Source organism: Prionailurus bengalensis, chromosome B4 (assembly GCF_016509475.1).
Source record: "Prionailurus bengalensis isolate Pbe53 chromosome B4, Fcat_Pben_1.1_paternal_pri, whole genome shotgun sequence".
Classification (NCBI taxonomy): Eukaryota; Metazoa; Chordata; class Mammalia; order Carnivora; family Felidae; genus Prionailurus; species Prionailurus bengalensis.
The window spans coordinates 16110342-16131821 of record NC_057358.1 but is presented as its reverse complement, the minus strand read 5'-3'; the positions used below and the strand labels follow the sequence as shown (position 1 = coordinate 16131821).

General features: G+C 38.9%; 1 protein-coding gene across 1 annotated transcript in view; it reads left to right on the top strand.

Annotated features, from left to right (window-relative positions):
* Window positions 1-334: 334 nt before the first annotated feature.
* ST8SIA6 (ST8 alpha-N-acetyl-neuraminide alpha-2,8-sialyltransferase 6) overlaps window positions 335-21480 on the top strand; it is an 87162-nt gene continuing 66016 nt past the window's right edge. Inside the window, exon 1 of the mRNA XM_043561914.1 lies at window positions 335-423. The gene's annotated coding sequence lies outside the window, so the exon portion shown is untranslated. The remainder of the gene's footprint in view (window positions 424-21480) is intronic.

The window sequence follows — 21480 nt, the reverse complement described above, 5'->3', positions numbered from 1 at the left end:
CTTTGAAAAATGTTTATGTCCTATGCAGTCTTAAAACTAGCCAATAATGTGTTCGTTGTAAATACGAACCACAAAATATGAAAACCTGAAAATATGAAGTCTTCCACAGAGAGTTCATTTCCGTTTGACTTTATAGTGCGAGATTTTTTTTTTTTTTAATTGAGACCCATCAGAGGTGAAAATACTCATTTCCTTTTCCGTGGGGAAATCCATTATGGAATGAAATTCAGACTTCATTTGGGCGTGCTTTATCAATTAAATCTGCATTTCGTTAACAACATCCTATACCTCTCATTTTAAATCAGTCTTTTTAAAATCTCTTTCATGAAACAGCACATATCTGAATGAGAAGTCGCCCCGGCTGACGGAAACATGCAAAAGTCTGCAACACGGCTTTGCGACTTTATCTAGCAAAGTAAAAAGGTAAGTTCTACTTTTCACACTTAATTTAATTGTAAAATCGGTGTTTTGCATTCAAAATATTTTACAGCACCTTTGCAACCATTTGGAAAATAAGACTTTGTTCGTGCTGTGGCTTCACCTTGGGCTCTGAGAAGCTCTCTCTGGCGAGGAGAGTGGACGGTGCAGACCAGGATAGCGGGGATTCAACGTATCTGTCCCTGGATCCACGTTCACTAAAACACCATGTAGTTTTCCTGGCTAGACTTTTCTAGGCCATCATTGGACCCTATCCTAGAAAAAGGCACATGTATCTGTACTGAATTGCTTATATCCAGAAAGGTAACAGATTTACCCCTCGTCCTAACTGTGGGTCACCTTCAACTTCCCCCCTGCTTCTAATCCTGTATTTTATACCATCTTCTTCATACTAGGAAGGTGGGTCTAAAAGCTCCAAGCTTCGCGTATGGAAGGGCCCTTGGTGGCCTGAGACTGATGGGGGTGGTATTGCCTTGACTATACCTGGAAGGAGCAGAATCTGACAGTGCTGGGTGAAGGCTGGGCAGGTGGGGTAGGGGGGCCTGTGGTTATACCTGTAATATTCCTCAGAGGAGCAAAGCTGAGTTGGATGTAGTATTAATGATACTAAAGGCAACCCAGGATCTGTGAGGTAGGTCTCCCTGGAGAGTGGCACATAGACTGTCCCAACTCTTTGGGCAGAAAAGGGAAATGTTTCACAGTGTAAGTGTTCCTGCTGTGTAAGGAACCCCACACATTTTACTTGGAGACCTCAGCTACTATTCTGGGCCAGAGGAACATATCCAGTGCAGGAAGGCGGTACCAGGGTGATCACCCTTGACGTCCCGAGTGTCTCTCTTTGTCTGAGCCTCTTGACTGCCTGGATCCTTGAAATTGTTAGCGAGGCCTGATCCTGGGTAAGATCTCTGATTTGAGTTAATCGGGTGTGACCATCCAATCCTGTATGTTAGCTCAGTTAATTACAAAAGGATAGCCCTAATAAAATTTTGGTTTTCTTTTCCTTAAATTCCAACGGATGGGCCTTAAGCTTTCTGGAAAAATCCACTGTGCCTTGTACCTTACATCTGCCACACCTGATCTACTCCTCTCCCTAAGTTTAGTCTGTGCCTTTCTTTGCCCTGGAATGTTGACCAATGAGAACTTCATCAATATATTCCTTGCTCCTTTTGTCATCTAGTTTTCTTTGGATTTGACCCAGAGGGGAGCACTAGAAGGAGAATGGAAAGAGGGAGGAAGGAAAAAGATCTTGCTTGGTGGTGTTACTTTAGGTTAACTACCTCCTTGACCAAAGGAAAGTGCTGCATCTTGAATGAAGGTCATGACTTTTGTTAAGTGCCTCTTTGTCCCATTCCCTCTGCCTTCATTCTCTTCACTGGACTCTTCAGTTCAGGAAGAAGCTGTTAACAGTTCCCTGGCATTGTACTTGTGTTTTCCTGCATCCAGCCCAAGCCTTTTGAAAAAGTCCCTCTTTAAGCTCTTCTTAAATGACACAATTGAGTGGGCCATCATTTCTGCCAGGACCCTTGCTCACCAGAGATGGGCCAGAAGAAACTCTTAGAAACGCTTCCCTCCTCGCACGATCGATTTATTGAATTTGGGGATGGACTTAAAGTAGCACACGCGTCACCGATGGTGCAGCGCGTCTCTTTTGGGCATGTTGTAGCTGTTGTTTTGTTCATTGGGTGTGGGGGTTTACAGGCCTTTTTCTGAAACTTGTCCCACGGATCTCGAATCCCAAACCTGCCACATGCTCCATGTGTCGGACTTGCGGCACATGTTGAAAAGCTGGTCCGTGCTCTACCCTGTCACAAGCCAGTTGGACTCCTTGTCTGACTCAGCAAGTGAAAGTTGCCATTGACTTTCTTCAGCGTTCTGTCTGACATGAACTGTTCTTGCTCCCCAAAGTGACAAGAGTCCTCAACGTAAGGACCATCCATAGTTGTGCGTTGGAGCAAAGCACTTGAGTCAGCATGGGAGAAAATTCTTTAATCGTGGAAGGTGTTTTGTTTTTTTTTTTTAAGGCCAGAATCGAACACCTTTATTACGTGTGTCAACAAGGACGGTTAGCTGCAGTGTGCTAATGAGAATGTCTGTGTGCATGCCCTTATGTTTGCTCTGTCACTTTTCTATTGTTTTGGATTTGGTGCTAAGACCTCTTCTCTGCCATTCTTTAGGGGGATGCATTTCCATTATGCACACAATTTTCGACTAGCTCACATAATTAGCCTGCTCTGGTGTTCTGTTTGGCAAAGGTCTAGAGAGAGCAAGCATGAATTGCCCATTGTTATGAAAGTGTTATTTTGCACACAGGAGACTAATTTTTTTTCAGCTGCATCGTCTATTGTCAGGAATTGTGTGTTCTGCGACTCGGTGTTATTACGGATTTACAGGGGACAATCGGGAAGGCCATTCAATATCTAGTGATAAAAAGTAATTTCATTTTCTTAGAAATAATTATTTAGCTCTGTCTTTTGTCATGGTCCGTTAAAGACTTAGAATCTTCTCATTCTTCAGCCAGTTTGTCTCTTTCAGTTTGCTAAAATAGAATCTAGGAAGACAGAGTCATAGTGGGAGGGAAATTGCTCTTTTTCTCCTTTGGTCTTTAGTCCAGTTTTAAATAAAAGAAAATTAAACAGTTGCCACTTGGAGGACAGCAGGATGAGAACTGTGTACCACAATTCTTTATTGTCTAAGACTATGAGCTCTGGGGATGTGGTACCATCCCGTTGCCTTGCTGAAGCCAAAGAGTGTGGGTGGTTGTAGCACTCACCTGCTCCCTGGCTGGGGCAGGTGAGTGTGAGTGGTCATGGTATCCTCCTGCACCCAGCCCAGAGCTGGCATGCACTCACAGACAAGGCGCATCCCACTATTCCCGAAACTCACTGGTGGGTGCACATTGTCAAAACATTTTCCTGCTGCCTTTTTGAAGTCAGCAAGCATGTCCCAACCCCAACACTGGCTGCCCAGTTAAAGCCAGTGGGAATATGCAGTCGACACAGGGAACACCCTTTGATTGCCTGGCCATGGTGGCCAAGGGGGCTGGAGTCCTTAAGCTTCCCAGAAAGGTAACAATTCAGAGGGTACTTACTGGCAGGCCACCACGCCTGGGGCACCACACAGACAGCAGACTGAAAAACAACTGTCATCCTCTGAAAAAGGCCGCCTTCCTCGGCCTGGAGCTTCAGCCTGAGGGACAGGCTTTAGATTCCCCACATATCTGGAGGCTGAGGAAGTGCTTCCAGGGAGGCACTATCTTTGAGCAGCACCCTGGCCTCCCTGCAGCTTGATGAGACCCCCCAGTGAGAAGGTTATATACTCATCCTGAGCCCCGATTTTTGCACTCTTGCCCAGAGGACACCTCTGGATCTCCTGCATGATTGTGACCCCACAGGAGTGTATATATTCACATACTTTAGAAGCTGCTGCCTGAGGGTCTGGCTTCCAGTCAGCCTGAAACTTGGTGCTAAATGGGGTTCCTGCCCTTGGAACGCTCACAGTTCTTGGCACACTCTTAAAAACAGAGACAAATCAAGAATAAATTAATTGTGTGGTTTAGACAATCACAAAGGTTCAAGAGCTAGGGCAAGATTGAACAAGAAGGTTCATCACCTACCCAAGGCCACTTCTTCAAGACTGTGAGGGGTAACTGCTTCACCTATTACACAGAATCAAACACAGAGTCAAACAACTGGAGGAAACAGAGAAATATGTTCCTACTGAATGAAGAAGGCAGAACCTCAGAAAAAGACCTTCATGATATGCAGATAAATAATCTACCTGATGAAGAATTCAAAGCAATGGCCATCAAGTTGCTCACTGAACTTGGGATGAACACCATGAGAGCGTCAACAAAGAGAATGAAAATGTAAGAAAGTACCAGACAGAAGTCACAGAGCTGAAGAATACGGTAACTGAACTGAAAAATACACTAGAGCAGTTCAGCAACAGACTCCATAAAACGGAAGAACAGATCGGCAAGCTGGCAGACAAAGACTTAGAGCAACAAACAGAAAGACTTAAAAAATGAAGATAACTTAAGAGACCTAAGGGACAACATCCAGTGGAACATCATTTACATCATGGGGGTCCCAGAAAGAGAAGAGGGAGAGAAAGGAGCAAAATACTTATTTGGAGAAATAATGGCTGAAAAATTTCCTAACCAACCTGGTAAAGGAAAAAGACATCCAGGTCTAAGAATCCAGAAAATCCAAAATAAGATGTGTCCAAAAAGATCCATACCAAGACACATTATAATTAAAATGTCAGAAAGAGAATATATTAAAAGAAGCAACAGAAAAGCAAATTGTTATTGACAAGAGAAAACCTGTAAGTCCATCAACAGATTTCTCAACAGAAAATTTGCCAGGTCAGAAGGGAGTGGCAGGATATATTCAAAGCGCTAAAAGGAAAGAAAAAAAAACAACCAAGAATACTCTACCCAACAATGTTATCATTCAGAATTGAAGGAGAGGTAGAGTTTTCCAGAACCCAGAAGCTAAAGGCCTACTGCTACTAAGGTGGCCTTGCAAGAAATGTTAAAAGGGACTTTTTAAGCTGAAAATAAATGGCACTAATTAATAACAAGAAAATCTGAAAGTAAAAATCTCACTGGGAGAAGCAAATATATAGTAAAGATAGTGTATTAATCACTTAAAAAACTATTATAAAAGTTAAAAAACATAGTTAAAATCAACTAAAACTCCAATAATTAAAGTCTACATAAAACAAAAAGAAGTAAAATGTGATCTCAAAAATATAAAATGTGGCAGTGATGGAATAAAAATGTAGAGTTTTAGATTGTGTTTAAATTTAAATTGCTATCAACTTCAAATCTATACATAAGATGTTATATACCTAAGGTGATATACATGAACCTAATGGTAATTACAAAGCAAAAATTGTAGTAAATATACAAAAGAAAATGAGAAAGGAATTTAAATCTAACCCTAAAGAAAGTCATCAAACCATAGGGGAAGGGAGAGGAGAAGAAAGGAACTGAGAGGAACCACAAAAACAGCCAGAAGACAATGAACAAAATGACAGCTTACCAATAATTACTTTAAATGTAAATGGATTAAACTCAGCAGTCAAGAGACATAGGGTGGATGAAGGGATTAAAATAAAAAAAGAGCGCCTGGGTAGCTTAGTCAGGTAAGCATTCAACTTCAACTCAGGTTACAATCCCACAGTTCATGAGTTTGAGCCCCGCATTGGGCTCTGCACTGACAGCTCAGAGCCTGGAGCCTGCTTTGGATTCTGTGTCTCCCTCTCTCTACCCCTCCCCTACTTGTGTGCATTCTCTCTCTCTCTCTCTCTCTCTCTCTCTCTCTCTCTCTTTCTCTCTCTTTTTCAAAAATAAATAAACATTAAAAAAAAAAGACACATGTATATAGTGCCTACAAGAGACTCATTTCAGAAGGAAGGACACACACAAACTTAAAGTGAAGGGATGGAAAAAGATATTTCATGCAAATGGAAATTGGAAAGAAATTTGGTATAACTGTATTCATATCAGACAAAATAGACTTTACAACAAAGACTGTAATAAGAGACAAAAAGGAGCACTATGTAATAACAAAGGGGTCAATCCAACAAGAAGACATAATACTTATAAATATATTTGCACCCAATGTAGAACACCAAAATATATAAGACAAATATTAACAGATCTAAGGGGAGAAATTGACAGTAGTACAATAATAATATGGGACTTTAGTACCCCATTTATATCAATGGGTAGATCATCCAGACAAAATTGATAAGGAAACAGTGGCCTTAAATGACATGTTAGACCAGATGAATTAAATACATATATACAGAACATTCATCCCAAAACAGCAAAAGATACATTCTTGTCAGGTGCACATGAAACATACTCCAGTATAGATTCCATGTTAGGACACAAAACAATAAAGAAGATTGAAATACTATCAAGCATCTTTTCTGACCACAATGGTACGAAGCTAGAGATCAGTAACAAGAAGAAAACTGCAAAAACTACAAATATGTGGAGATAAACATGTTACTTAAACAACTACTGAGTCATAGAAGAAATCAAAGGAGAAATTTTAAAAATAATTAGAATAAAATAAAATCTGAAATATGACATACCAAAATCTATGGGATGTAGCAAAAGTGGTTCTAAGAGGGAAGTTCATAGCAATATAGGTCTACCTCAAGAAGCAAGAGAAATCTCAAATAAACAATTTAACTTTACATGTAAAGGAACTAGAAAAAGAAGAACAAATGAAGCTCAGAATTAATAGAAGGAAGGAAATCATTAAAGCTCAAACTGGAAATAAATAGAGACTAAAAAGACAAGAGAAAAGATCAATAAAAACAGGAGCTGGCTCTCTGAAAAGATGGGGAAAAAAAACCTTTTAGGTAGTCTCACCAAGAACAAAGAGAGAAGGTTCTAATAAAACCATAAATAAAAGACAAGTTACAAAAGATACCACAGAAACACACAGGATTTTAAGAGACTACTGTGAACAATTATATGCCAACAAACAGGACAATCTAGAAGAAATGGATAAATTCCTAGAAGCTTACAATCTTTCAAGATGGCATTGTGAAAAAATAGAAAATCTTAATATACTGGTCAAGAGTAAAGGGATTGAACCACTAATCAAAAACCTTGCAGCAAAAGTCCAGGACCATACAGCTTCACTGGTGAATTCTACCAAACATTTAAAGAAGATTTAATACCTGTCCTTCTCAGGCTCTTCCAAAAAATTGAGGAGAAGGGAACACTTCCCAACTCATTTTATGAGACCCTTTTATGAGACCTTAATGCCAGACCAGGCAAGGTTAACCACAAAACAAAAAAAGTAAAGAAAATTACAGGTAATATCCCTGATGAACATAGATGCAGAAACCCTCAACAAAATATTAGCAAACCAAATTCAGAAATACATTAAAAGGGTATACACCATGATCAAGTGGGATTTATTCCAGGGATACAAGAATGGTTCGACATCTGCAAATCAGTCAATGTGATATGCTACATTAACAAAATGAACAAAAAAAATCATCATATGGTATCTCGATGTGAGAAAAGTTTTGACAACATTCAATATCTGTTTATATTAAAAACTCTTAGCAAAGAAGGTATAGAGAGAATTACCTCAATGTAACAAAGGCCATATATGACAAAATCATAGTTGTTATACTCAAGGGTGAAAACCTAGAAGCCTTTCCTCTAAGATCAGTAACAAGACAAGGATGCCCATTCTCCCCACTTTTATTCAGCATAGTATTGGGAGTTCTAATCACAGCAATTAGGCAGGAAAAGAAATAAAAGGCATCTAAATCGGAAAGGAAGAGGTAATTAAAACTGTCACTATTTGCAGATGACATGATATTACTATACATAAAAACCCCAAGAACTTCACCAAAAAACGATGAGAACTAAAAAATAAATCCAGTAAAGTTGCAGGATGCAAAATTAATATACAAAAATATGTTGTATTTCTATACACTAATAATGAACTATCAGAAAGAGATAACCAGGAAAACAATCCTATTTGTAATTGCATCAAAAAGAGTGAAACACATAGGAATAAATTTAACAAAGGAGGTGAAAGACCTATAGTCTGAAAACTGTAAGACATTGATGAAAGAAACTGAAGATACAAATAAATTGGAAGAAATTTTGTGCCCATGGATTGGAAAAGTTAATGTTGTTAAAATGTCCATACTACCCAAAGCCATGCACAGATTCATTGCAATCCTTTTCAAGGTTCCAGTGCCATTTTTCACAGACCTAGAACAAATAATTCTAAAATGTATATGGAAACACAAAAGGTCACTAATAACCACCACAATCTAGAGAAAGAATAACAATGTCAGAGGTATCATGCTCCCTGAATTCAATCTATATACTACAGAGATTAGTAATTAAAACATTATGGTTTTGGCACAAAAACAGACATATAGATCAATGGAATGGAATAGAGTGCACAGAAATAAATCCACGTATATAGTCCATCAGTTTCCACGAAGAAGGCAAGAATATACAATGAGGCAACGACCGTCTCTTCAATAAATGGTGTCAAGAAAACTGGGTACCTTACATGCAAGAATGAAGGTTGACACTATCATATACCATATACAAAAATTTTAACTCAAGTGGATTGAAGTTTTTAATATAAGACCTGAAACCACAAAACTCCTACAGGAAAACAGGCGGTAAGCTCCTTGAAACTAGTCTTTGCAATGTGTGTGTGTGTGTGTGTGTGTGTGTGTGTGTGTGTGTATGTTTTGGATCTGACTCCAAAAGCCAGGAAAACAAAAGCAAAAATAAACAAATGGGACTACACTATGCATCTTTACAACAAAGGAGACCCTCATCAAAATAAAAAGGCACCCTACTAAATGGGAGAAGATATTTGCAAATCATATTTCCAAAAGGGTTAATATCCAAAGTAGATGAAGGACTCACACAGCTCAGTGACAAAAAAAGAAAAAAAGAAAAAAAAAGACAAGAAAGGAGTACTGGCCAGGATGTGGGAAACGGGAACCCTCGTGCACTATTGGTGGGAATGTATACTGGTCCAGCATCTATTGAGAACAGCATGGAGACTGCTCAAGAAAAAGAAAAATAGAACTACCGTATGGTCCAGGAATTACACTATTGGGTATGTATCTGAAGAAAATGAAAACACTAATTGTAAAAGATACATCATCCCTATGTTCATTACAGCATTATTTCTAGTAGGCAAGATGTGGAAACAACCTAAGTGTACATCGGTGGTTGGATGGATAAAGATGTGTTACAAACTCTCTCTCTGTCTCTGTCTCTGTCTCTGTCTCTGTCTCTCTCTCTCACTGAATACTACACAGCCATAAAAAAAGAATGGAATGCTGCCATTTGCAGCAACATGGATGGATTGAAGTATTAGGTTGTAAAATAAGTCAAAGATAAATATCACACGATTTCACTTGTGTGTGAAAAACAAAACAGAAGAAAACCCAGACTTAAAAGATACAGAGAACAGATGGGAGGTTGCTACAGAGGAGAGGGGTGAGCAGGGTGGTTGAAATGGGTGAAGGGGTCAGGAAGTACAAACTTACAGTCATAAAATAAATAAGACATGGGGTACAGGATACGGTATATGGAAGAGAGTCAGTAATGTTAATTTTGGTTGAGAGATGGTATCTGGCCTTACTGTAGTCATTTCTCAGTGTATACAAGTGTTGAATCACTATGTTGTACACCTGAAACTGACATAATATTGTATGTCAACTATACCTCAAAACAAAACAAAGCAACAACAATAACAAAAAACACACTGGTTCCAAAGAGCTTGTTCACATTTTTGTCCCGGGTGCCTATCACTGGCCTCAGCACGTAGTAGTTGTTTGGTAAATATTTGATGAATAATTACATGAGTGAATGAATATATTTCTTAGGTCTCCAAAGCATTTTGTATCCTACCTTTAATTTCTAGCTCTTAAAAAATTAGCCACAAATCCATAAACTTGAACTCCTTTTGAAACCAATAGTTATTTTTCTCTTTTCCTTAATTTGAATCTCTAGTTTTGTCCATTTTTTCCTAGGCCATCCTTTCCCCTTGAATATTTCTCTGAGTTTCTCCAGCCCAATCCTTCTCATCAAGTTGTGTCCCAGATAAAATATTATGCTGTACTAAAAGTGCTATCTAGCTATATGATCAATGCTAGTTTGCTCATTTTTCAGTATGGCAAAGATTATGTGTAATGTTTTCTGCTTACATTTTTTGAAAAATGATGATTTTTGTGAATATCCAAGCATTCCATCTTAGTCTCCATTGCTTCAGACAAATGAACACATTTTTCTAAGAGCAGAAACTTGAGAGCAGCTGACGAGCAGGAGATGAACTCGTTTTTCTCCTTCTTGAGTGTTTCTGACTCTGTTGCTGTGCCTTTTTTTTCCTCCTCGTGCTTCCCTTCTGTTTTGTCAGATGATCCTGGATCAAGAAAATGCACACCTACATTTGTTCAGTTTCCTCCATTTGGTCAGGGTAGATGAGCTGTTCTAACAAAAATTCCCAAAATACGACATTGTAACACAAAATTTGATTCTCTCTCCTACAACGCTCAGTGTAGAGACTCTGATCAGGCAACTTTTCTTTGAGTACTGACTCAGGGAATCTGGTTCCTTCCATTTTATGAAGAGGATTATAGCCATCTACAATAGAGGATCCCAGGCTTGCTGCTGAAGAAGATGCTATGGACAAAGCACACATGGCTTGGAGGGGACACACATCACTTACAGTCACATTTTATTGGCTAGAGCTGGGCCCACCTCCATGTTTGCAGTCATACAACTAGTTTTGACCAGCTATACACTATAGAAAGAAAGCACCAATCAGTAGTGGTCAATGAGATATTTCTGCCACCTATATATCAAATCGTTCTATTATTCTCATCATTCTATTGATTCTTGGCCTCTCAGGTGTTTCTTTCTTTCTTTTTTAAGTGTATTTATTTTGAAAGAGAGCATGAGCAAGGGAGGGGCAGAGAGACAGAGGGATAGAGAGAATCCCAGCAGACTCCATGCTATCAGCACAAAGTGCAAGGTGGGGCGGGCAGGGGTGGGGGTCAGCTGAGCTCACGAACCATAAGATCATGACCTGAGCCAAAATCCAGAGTTGGACACTTAACCAGCTGAGCCACCTAGGCACTCCTCTTAAAGTGTTTCTTAAAGAAAGAAGAAAATGTAAACAAACAAACAAACAAACAAGCAACAGTCTCTTACATCCTTTGAACACTTGAGAAGTTTATATAGTATCTCTATGGAAAGAAGAGATCTTTTTAGGAAGGCAATGTAAGCCGTTGTCCTACAACTTCTGTGTAATCACTGAGGCATAAAATACTCATTTGCATTCAGAACTTTTGGGGGCAGGGTAAGATCCAAATTCTCAGGATTAAGATTTGGAACAACACTTCATTGCATAGGTTAAGTGTGGCTTAAACCATGCACTACTTGGTGATTGCGCATGGTTGATGAGCTATGTCATGCGGTACCATTTAAAATAACTGACAGTAGAATTTTCTGAAAGGTATCGTCTCATTGGGCCCCGCAGAAATGCTAGTTAGAACACACCATTTTGCAAGGTGAAAGGCAAAGTGAGTTGAAGACTGACCCTAAATGTTCTTCACTATTATCTTGGAGAGTACAACATGACCTGAATTGCAGTTTGAAAAGAAGAGGTATAAATTATGGTGGATCAGACTTCAAAAAGCCCCGAATGTGAGCATATCACTTGACAGCCTGCTAACAAAGCAAGTATTTTTAAGTTTCAAGTTGTCTATCAGGAAAAATGATTTTTGCTCCTGTACAAGATTTTCTTGGCATAGGGTGATATATGACTTGTTTCTGCTCAGCTTTAAATCTGTGGTGCTTTCATCGCTTCTTAAAATGATACCCACACTTCTGTCTTTTGACCTCCGACCCTTTACCTTGCCTTTTATATCAGATTTAAGGGCTCCAGAATCTAGCACTGTTTTCTTTCCTTGGTAGAAAGGTCAGAAAGGAGAAGTTAACACAAAACAGCCATTTGTACCAACATGGTGCATTTTTAATATCTCAGGAAATTTCTCTTGTTAACCAAAGCAATGCTGTGTTTGTTGATTTAAAATTTTAAGGTGGGGGACTCCTGGGTGGCTCAGTCAGTTAAGTGTTTGACTTCAGCTGAGGTCATGGTCTCGAGGTTCTTGAGTTTGAGCCCTGCTCTGGGCTTCGTGCTAACAGCTCAGAGCCTGGAGCCGGCTTCAGGTTCTGTGTCTCTCTCTTTCTCTGCCCCTCCCCCATTGGCACTCTGTCTCTCTCCCTCTCAAAAATAAATAAACATTAAAAAAAATTTAAGTTGAGGCAGATGAGCTAATATTGAGGCTATGAAAGAAGTCTGTAAAACTTTTTTTGCGTTTATGCCAAGCAATTATGCCAGATCTATTAAAAGGTTACTTAACCATCATTCTGGACCTCAGAGAGTACATAAGAAATAGGTAGCATACAGTTTAAGAAATTGAAGAAATAGTCTCAAATTCTTCTAATCCATATACTTTTTTCTGTTCTTACCAAAAGTATGTATGGCTTTAATTTTTCTACAAAATCTATTGCATTAAAGATTAAGCAATGAGACAATGGCTTGTTTAATGTTAGGCAACCAGTTAATGAGAAGCTGGGAAAATAAAAGATTTTTTGTGTGTGTTGTTGTTGATGCTGGAAAATAATTAACATAATCTTAATCTGAATTCCTTAATTAATACTTGGTAAGAGTTGCTTAGTATATCTTTTTTGCCATGCTGAAGATTGAAACAGTGTGTTGTTTTATTGTATTTATCAGTGGAAACAAAGCTGAATTTGCCCTCAGAAGAAAATTGAAATGCTGACTTTCTAGTTATGATGCAAAGTTGATTATGTATTCATATCAGAAGGCTTCCTTATACTTGCTCAAATAACTAGTTATGGGAAAGAAACCTTTAATAGAAAGACAATGACAATAAAAATAGTGAAACTTCTTTAAGGGCATTAAGAAATAATTGAGATTATTCCTAATTTTAGAAGTGGTACAGAGAAAGAAAACAAATCTATTATGTTTACTCAACATTCAAAAAAAAATAGAGCAGGTAATGTTAAAAGTATAGTTTATTTACTCTTTATGGTAGCCACATTCTCAAGATGGCACCCAGTGATTCTCTCCTGGTATCCACATGCTTTCCCTTACCTCACTGAAGGGGGCTTCCCTTGTAACCAGTTAACGGTGTAAGAGTACTGTAGAAGTAACAAAGTCCACCTTTCAAGGCCAGGTCATAAAAGTCCTCCTTTGCCATCAAAGATTGTTTGCTGGGGGAAGCCGCCTACTGTGTCATGAAGACATGGAGAGGTCCACATGGCGAGAACTAAGGTCTCCTGCCAACAGCTGGCACCAGCTTGTCAGTCATGTGAGTGAACCTTCTTAAAAGTAGATCCTTCAGCCCTGACCAGCATCTTGACTTTGCAGCTTACTGAGGACTAGTGGGCCAGACCCATTCAACTAAGCTGCTGGTGAATTCCTGACCTACAGAAACTGCTTAATAATAAATGTTTCTTGTTTTTTTTAAGTCACTAAGGTTTGGGGTAGTTTATTACATATCCTTAGATAACTAATTATTATTATTCACAATCCTTTGTATTATTTTTATCATAATGACAATTATTGCCAGAATTACTAAATAGTGATAATTAACAGCTATTACTTTTGTAAGTTTACGGTATGCAAGAGAATTTCAACGCATCTATAGTCCTTGCAATATTTTTTCAGAGTGGGTTTCAGTATTCTGATTACACAAGTGAAAGAAACGAGGCCAGAGGGTTTAAATGGCTTAAAGAGCATCAGACAGTCCGAACTAGGATTTGGATGAAATTCTATTTTTTTTTCCAGCACTCTATGGTACTGCTCTTAATGAGAGCAGAATTACCAGTGACAAATACAAGACTTTATAATATAAAACATTTGACTTTGTAACGACAAGCTACTGAAAAGTGGTGCATCTGAAAAATACTGTACATTTTCTTCACTTTTCAATATTTCTTTTACTTAAGCTTCTGAAATGTAAATAGTGTGGATGTGGCATTGTCTTGCACAGCAGGTACCCTAATTGCAACTTTGGGATCAGTCTGGCTTCTTTTGGTAAGATAAAGGCTGATGGCTAATTATTGTCATAGTTCAAAGTTAATACCTGAAACCTTTGGATGTTTTTGTGTTCCACTTGCATAGTAAATTTCAGTTGCATGAACACCCAACAACTTCTTTGTGCTCAGCACTGGGACAGGTACAGTGACAGCTATTCTCAACCTAGAGGTTCACATCAGACTCCTTCGAAGCATTTTCAAAGTATGTGTGTTTGACGTTGAAATACCACCTCACACTGGTCAGAGTGTGACAACTCAGGAAACAACAGATGTAGGTGAGGAGGTAGAGAAACTGGAACCTTCTTACACTGTTGGAATGCACACTGGTGCAGCTACTCTGGAAAACAGTGTGGACGTTCCTCAAAAAATTAAAAATAGAACTACCATATGACCTAGCAATAGCAATAGGAATTTATCCAAAGGATACAGGAGTACTGATTTATAGGGACACATGTACCCCAATGTTTATAGCAGCTCTATCAACAATAGCCAAATTATGGAAAGAGCCTAAATGTCCATCAATCGATGAATGGGTAAAGAAGATGTGGTTTATATAGTATTCAATGGAATACTACTTGGCAATGAGAGAGAATAAAATCTGGCCATTTGCAGCAATGTGGATGGAACTGGAGGCTATTATGCTAAGTGAAATAAGTTAGGTAGAGAAAGACAGATATCCTATGTTTTCACTCATATGTGGAATCTGAGAAACTTAACAGAAGACCATGGGGGAAGGGAAGGGGAGAAATTAGTTTCAAACAGAGAGGGAGGCAAACCACAAGAGACTCTTAAATACAGAGAACAAACTGAGGGTTGATGGGGGAGTTGGGGGTGAGGGGAAGATAGGTGATGGGCATTGAGGAGGGCACTTGTTGGGATGAGCACTGGGTGTTGTATGGAAGCAATGAATCATGGGAATCTACTCCCAAAGCTAAGACTACACTGTATACACTGTATGTTAGCCGGTTGACAATAAATTATATTAAAAAAAGAAAGAAAATTAAAAAAAAATATGTGTGGTTGAGAACTCTTGTATAAGAAACATGATAATAAATTATTTTTTTATTTTTTATGTTTATTTATTTATTTTTGAGAGAGAGAGAGAGAGAGAGCGAGCGAGCAGGCACAAGCAGGGGAGGGGCAGAGAGGGAGACACAGAATCTGAAGCAGCTCCAGGCTCCGCACCATCAGTGCAAAGCCAGACATGGGGCCCAAAATCGCAAACTGCGAGATCATGACTTGAGCTGAAGTTGAATGCTTAACTGAGTGAACCACCCAGGCACCCCTAGAATTTATTTCTTTTTAGCCGCTCATAGTATGTTAAGAAAGTCAGATATTCAGAATACACTGGCTTCTCCTTCTCATTCTTCTTCGTAGATGCCTCATCTTTTCTCACTTTTGACACTGGAGTGCCCCCAGAACTCAGTCCTTACGCCTCATTTCTCTTCATGCTCAGTCCTCAAGGACCACATTTAGTCTCTTGGAGTTCGATACCATGTACATACTGATGATTTCCAAACTTACATTTCCTGCCTGAACCTCTTCCCAAATTTGGGTGTTCCTTTTGCCCAGTCAACACTTCGCTGGGATGTCTGTAAGGTATCTGAAACTTCATACATCTTATAGGATCTGCTGGACTTTCTCCTAAAGGGAAATGCTTTGTACTCCAGCACTTTTCCCAGCTTCAGTTAATACCAAGTCTATTCTTCCAGTGCTTAGGCCTAAATTCTCAGAGTTATTCTTGAATCCTCTCTTTTTATCCATCTCATTATCTGTCACTAAATCTCATTGGCTACCTTCGAATCATATATAGAAGCTGATTATTTCTTACTAATTCTGTAAATTCCACCCTGGTCCAAGCCATCTTTATTCTCCTGCATTCTGGGAAACTTCCCTCTCTCTCTTTTTTAAATTTTTTTACATTGATTTATTTTTGAGAGACAGACAGAGACAGAGCACAAATGGGGGAGGGGCAGAGAGAGAAGGAGACACAGAATCTGAAACAGGCTCCAGGCTCTGAGCTGTTAGCACAGAGCCCAATGTGGGCTCGAACTCACAAGCCATGAGATCATGACCTGAGCTGAAGTTGGACGCTCAACTGACTGAGCCACCCAGGTTCCCTTGGGAAACTTCTCTTAATTGGCCTCCTGCTCTCTTAGAGGCAATTCTCAACAGAAGAAACCTTTTTAAAATATAAGTCAGATCAAGTCACTTCTCTGTTCCCATTTCACTCTGTGTGACACTGTGTCTTCCCATTTCACTCAAAATAAAAGACAAAATTATTACAGTAGGCTACAAGGCCCTTATAAGCACTTCTTACACATACATGTAATATATTTGCCAATAATAGCACAAAGGAGGTGGGTGAGAGGCAAAGCTGTTATTGGGCCAAGGAAATGATTACAGATGGTAAAGTAATAATTATAACAATGTGTAAGTGGGTTTATAACATGAAAAGACGTAATATTGTGTAACAAAATTTCCACAATGTGTAGGGGGGAAGGGGATAGAGCTATAAGTAATACTGTGTATAAAAGTGCAATTAAGGTAGTATTAATTGGAAGCTGATTCTGACAAGGTAAGATGTATATGGCAAGGCCTAGAACAACCACTAAGAGATAAAACTTATTTAAAGATATTAAGATGCTACTTTATAAAATATTCACTTAAGGCAAAAGAATGCTATAAAGAAGTAGAGGAACAAAAAATACATGAAAAATAAAAACAAAGAGTAAACTGGCAGAGGTAAGCCTAACTGTATCAATGGTAACATTAAATGTGAATGGGTTAAATCATGTAATCAAAAGGCAGAGATTGTCAGGCCAGATTTAAAACAATTTTTTTTAACGTTTATTTATTTTTTGAGACAGAGAGAGACAGAGCATGAACAGGGGAGGGGCAGAGAGAGAGGGAGACACAGAATCTGAAACAGGCTCCAGGCTCTGAGCTGTCAGCACAGAGCCCGACGTGGGGCTTGAACTCATGGACCGTGAGATCACGGCCTGGGCTGAAGTCGGACGCATAACCGACCAAGCCACCCAGGCGCCCCCAGGCCAGATTTAAAAACATGATCCAACCATATACCATCTACAGAAGATACCCTTTAGATTCAAATTTACAAATAGGTTAAGAGTAAAAGGATGGAAAAATATATAACATGCCTAGAGCAAGTACAAGAAAGGTAGAGTGGTTATACTGATATCAGACAAAATAGACTTTAAAAAATGTTAATAGAAATAAAAGGAGATTTTTATAAATCATAAAGGGATCAATTCAGCAGGAAGATTTAATAATTATAAACCTAATAACAGAGCACCAAGATACACAAAGCAAAACTGACAGAAATAAAGGGAGAAATAAACAAGTCAGTAATTATTGGAGACTGCAGTATCCTATTTTTAGAAGCAAATAAAACAATGACACAGAAGATCAACAAGGAAATGGAAGACTTGAACAATACTAGAAACCAACAAGACCTAACAGACTTGTATTGAATATACCACCCAACAGCAACAGAATGTGCATTCTTCTCAAATACATACAAAGCAGTCTCTAGGATTAAATCATATGCCAGGCTATAAAACAAACCTCAAATAAATGTAAAAGAATAGAATACAAAGTGTTATTATAGCTTGCAAAATTATCTTATTACATTGTAATGAAATTTGAAGTCAATATTCAGAAAAAAATTTGAGAAACTCATAAATATGTGGAAATTAGACAATTCTCCACAAAGTAATACAAAGAGAACTCAGAAAATACTCCAAGATGAATGAAAATGAAGACACAACATCTCAAAATTTATGAGTTGCTGGGGGTGATAACCAGAGTGTACAGGATTTCTTTTTGAGGTGATGTGTTCTAAAATTGATTGTAGTGATGGTTATACATATCTGTGAATACTCTTTAAAAACCATTGGTTTGTACCCTTTAAGTGGGTTGATTATATGGTATATGAATTATAGTTGACCCTTGAACAACATGGGGTTAGTAACACTGACCCCACTCCCCCATGCAGTTGAAAATCTATAATTTTGACTCCCCCAAATTTAGCTACTAATAGACTACCACTGACCAGAAGCCTTGCCGATAAGCATAAACAATTGGTTGACACATATTTTGTATGTTATATATATTCTGTATTGTATTCTTACAGTAAAGGAAGCTAGACCAAAAGTGTTATTAGGAAAATCATTAGAAAGAGAAAATACATTTTACAGTACTGTTCTGTATTGAGAAGAAGTCCATGTATGGGTGGACCTGTGAAGTTCAAACCTGTGCTGCTCAAGGGTCAACTTTGTACCTCCAAAAAGCTCTTAAAAACTTTAGTGTGCCTGGAAATCACTCGTGGATTTTATTTTAATACAGATTCTGACTCTGTAGGTCTATAGGGCCTGAGATTCTGCATTTCTAACAGACTTAACCATGTAATGCTAATACTGCTAGTCTGAGGTCCATACTTAAAAAAAATTTTTTTAATGTTTATTTATTTTTGAGAAAAAGAGAGCGAACAGGGGACAGGCAGAGAGAGGGAGACACAGAATCTGGAGTAGGCTCCAGGTGCCGAGTTGTCAGCACAGAGCCTGACGTGGGGCTTGAACCCACGAACTGTGAGATGTGACCTGAGTGGAAGTCCAGACACTTAACCGACTGAGCCACCCAAGCGCCCCTGAGGTCCATACTTTGAACAGCAAAGTCTTTGCCATCACATTTCTTGTTACCTTTCTAACTTCATCTCTTGCCACATGTGAATGGACTCCTGTGTGACTCATGGGTGATTTCCAGGCATCCTGTCCATCTTGTGGATATGATATTCCTCAAGCATATCATGCCTGCCCCTTTCTCTGATCTTTGCACTTGTCATTTTCTTTGCCTAGAATGCCGTTCCATTTCCACACAACCCCCCACCCCCCATATGTGCATGGCTTGCCTAGTCACCTCTTCAAGTCATTACCCAACTCTTACGTCCTGGTGACATCTTCCCTGATCACCCTACCTAAATTGTAACCCTGTTTCACACACTTTCCCTCTTTTCCTGCAGTATTTTTCTTTATGGTACTAAGTCATAGCACTTCAACATGCTATTAATATACATATTATTTGGCGTATTAGTTTGCTTGGGCTTCCATAACAGAGCATTAACAGAAATTAATGTTTTCACAGTTCAGAAGGCCGGGAGTCCGAGATTTAGGCGTCAGCAGGTTGATTTTTCCTGAGGCCTCTCTCCTTGGCTGGCAGACAGCTGCCTTCTCGCTGTGTCCTCTTGTGGTCTTTTCACTATGCATGCCACACTCCTGGTGTCTCTCTGTATATACAAATTCCCTTTTCTTATAAAAACGCTGGACAGATTGGATGAGGACCACCCTAATGGTCTCATGTTAATGTAATCCCCTATTTAAAGGCTTTATCTCCAAATACGATCAAATTCAAAGGAGTGTTAGGGTTTCGACATATGGATTTGGGGAAATAAAATTCAGCCCATACATTTGTTTTACTGCCTGTCATCCCCTATTACAATATAAATTTCATGAAAACATAGATTTTTTTTTAAACAGTCTGTTTTGTTCACTATTGTATTATTGGTTCCCAGAATAGTACCTGACATATAGCAGATTCCCATTAGGTATTTATTGAGTAAATCCATGCAAACAAAAGGAAAGTGCTATAGAAATATATAGTAGATACAGGGGGTTGCTTATATGAGTCAGAAGAATTGAAAGGCAGAAGGTTAATAGTTATATATAGCTTAAAAATCTTCACCTCGTAGGGGTAGTTGTCAGTTGAGATCTGACTCTTGATTTCAGCTTGGGTCATGATCTCATAGTTTATGAGTCTAAGCCCCGTGTCAGGCTCTGTGATCACAGTGCCAGGCCTGTTTGGGTTTCTCTCTGTCTCCCTCTCTCTCTGCCCCTCCCCTACCCGTGCACTCTCTCTCTCTCTCTCTCAAAATAAGTAAATAAACTTAAAAAAAATCTCAACTTGGTACACTCTCCATGCTAGCTCCTTCACTGTTGTTAATTCATTGTAACTATAGAATGTAACTCTTCAAGAGATGGAGAAACCTGAATTTACTGGTTCTCTTAGGTCCCTTAAAATATATAGGATCCTGTTTCTAAAAATTGATAGTATAAGATCACTAAATTGGCATTTTCATCTTTGGAAATTCTTGTGTATGTCTTGGAGATTTATTCCTATGAACTTGAAAGGTGGGTCATCATTTTTTTTCATGTTTGGAAATCTTGTTGTGTTTGTGTCGTGAGAGGAAATGGGAAAATCCTAAAGAGCATCTTTATTCTTTGTTTCTTCATTCTTTCTGTCCTGGTAATGTATTTGCATCTTGCAGATCTCTGTGAGGGAGGTATTTAAAAATGATTGTTTTTGTTTTGCTGTGAGTTACTGCTTTATTGGGGCATGCTATCAAACTAGACCAGCAAAGTAAATTCACTTACCCCCAAATAATTCCGAAAATAGCATCATGAATGGATTTTTATTTGTGCCATAAAATTCCTTTTTAACCTTCCAAATCTACTCTTTTTGTCCGTGCTGCATGCTCCAGGAAGCTGACTCCCTTGGGCTGCACTAGGTGGACTCCCATTACCTGTGGCTTCTGGTTAGGGTCAGTCCTATGCGAGTCATTGGCAGGAGAGTGGAAAGTGGGAGGAGAGAAAATTCAGAATATTTATTCCCCCAGATGCTCTCTGTAGGCTTGGGTTAGGGATGACTACCAAAGGCCATCCCTCCTGTCCAGTGGCCCTCTTCTGAACCTACCACGGTTCTTTCCAGGTAGCCTATAGACTTGGGGCAGTAACAGCTTTCCTAGTCTACCTCTTTGGCTAGCCTTAGAGCGTCCGTCACCAATCCTTGTTACCTTTCCTATGCCACGTCCCACCCCTTTGTAAGTAGACACCCAATTCCTTCTTGGTTGGCTAAGGTTAGTCCCTGTTGCAGACTTTCTTACCATGTGTCTTAAACATGTAATTAATATCAAAACTCCAAAAGCTAATTGCCTAGGGCAGAGAAAGTGTTCTTTCCTGAGAAATCAATATCTGACTGTTTTACATATGGCAGTTCGGGGATTTCACTGGGGCTGTGAAGAACATTGGCATTTTTAGGAATTAATTCCTGAGGCTGTTTCAGAATATTTAACTTGTCTGAGGGATAAGAGTATGGAGAGAATAAAAGTTTAAGATCCTTTTCCCCTGTGCCAATTGACAATAGCCACAGCATTCTAATTAGAAGCTGCTATCATGTAGAGTTGAAAACCAAGCAAATTGAATTCTTCCACCTTTAGTGGATGAAATGTCAGTACAATTTGTCTGTAGTATTCGTAGCTCAACTCAGTCTACCTGCTGTATATGTGTTTTGGTTGCCTGTCATACACT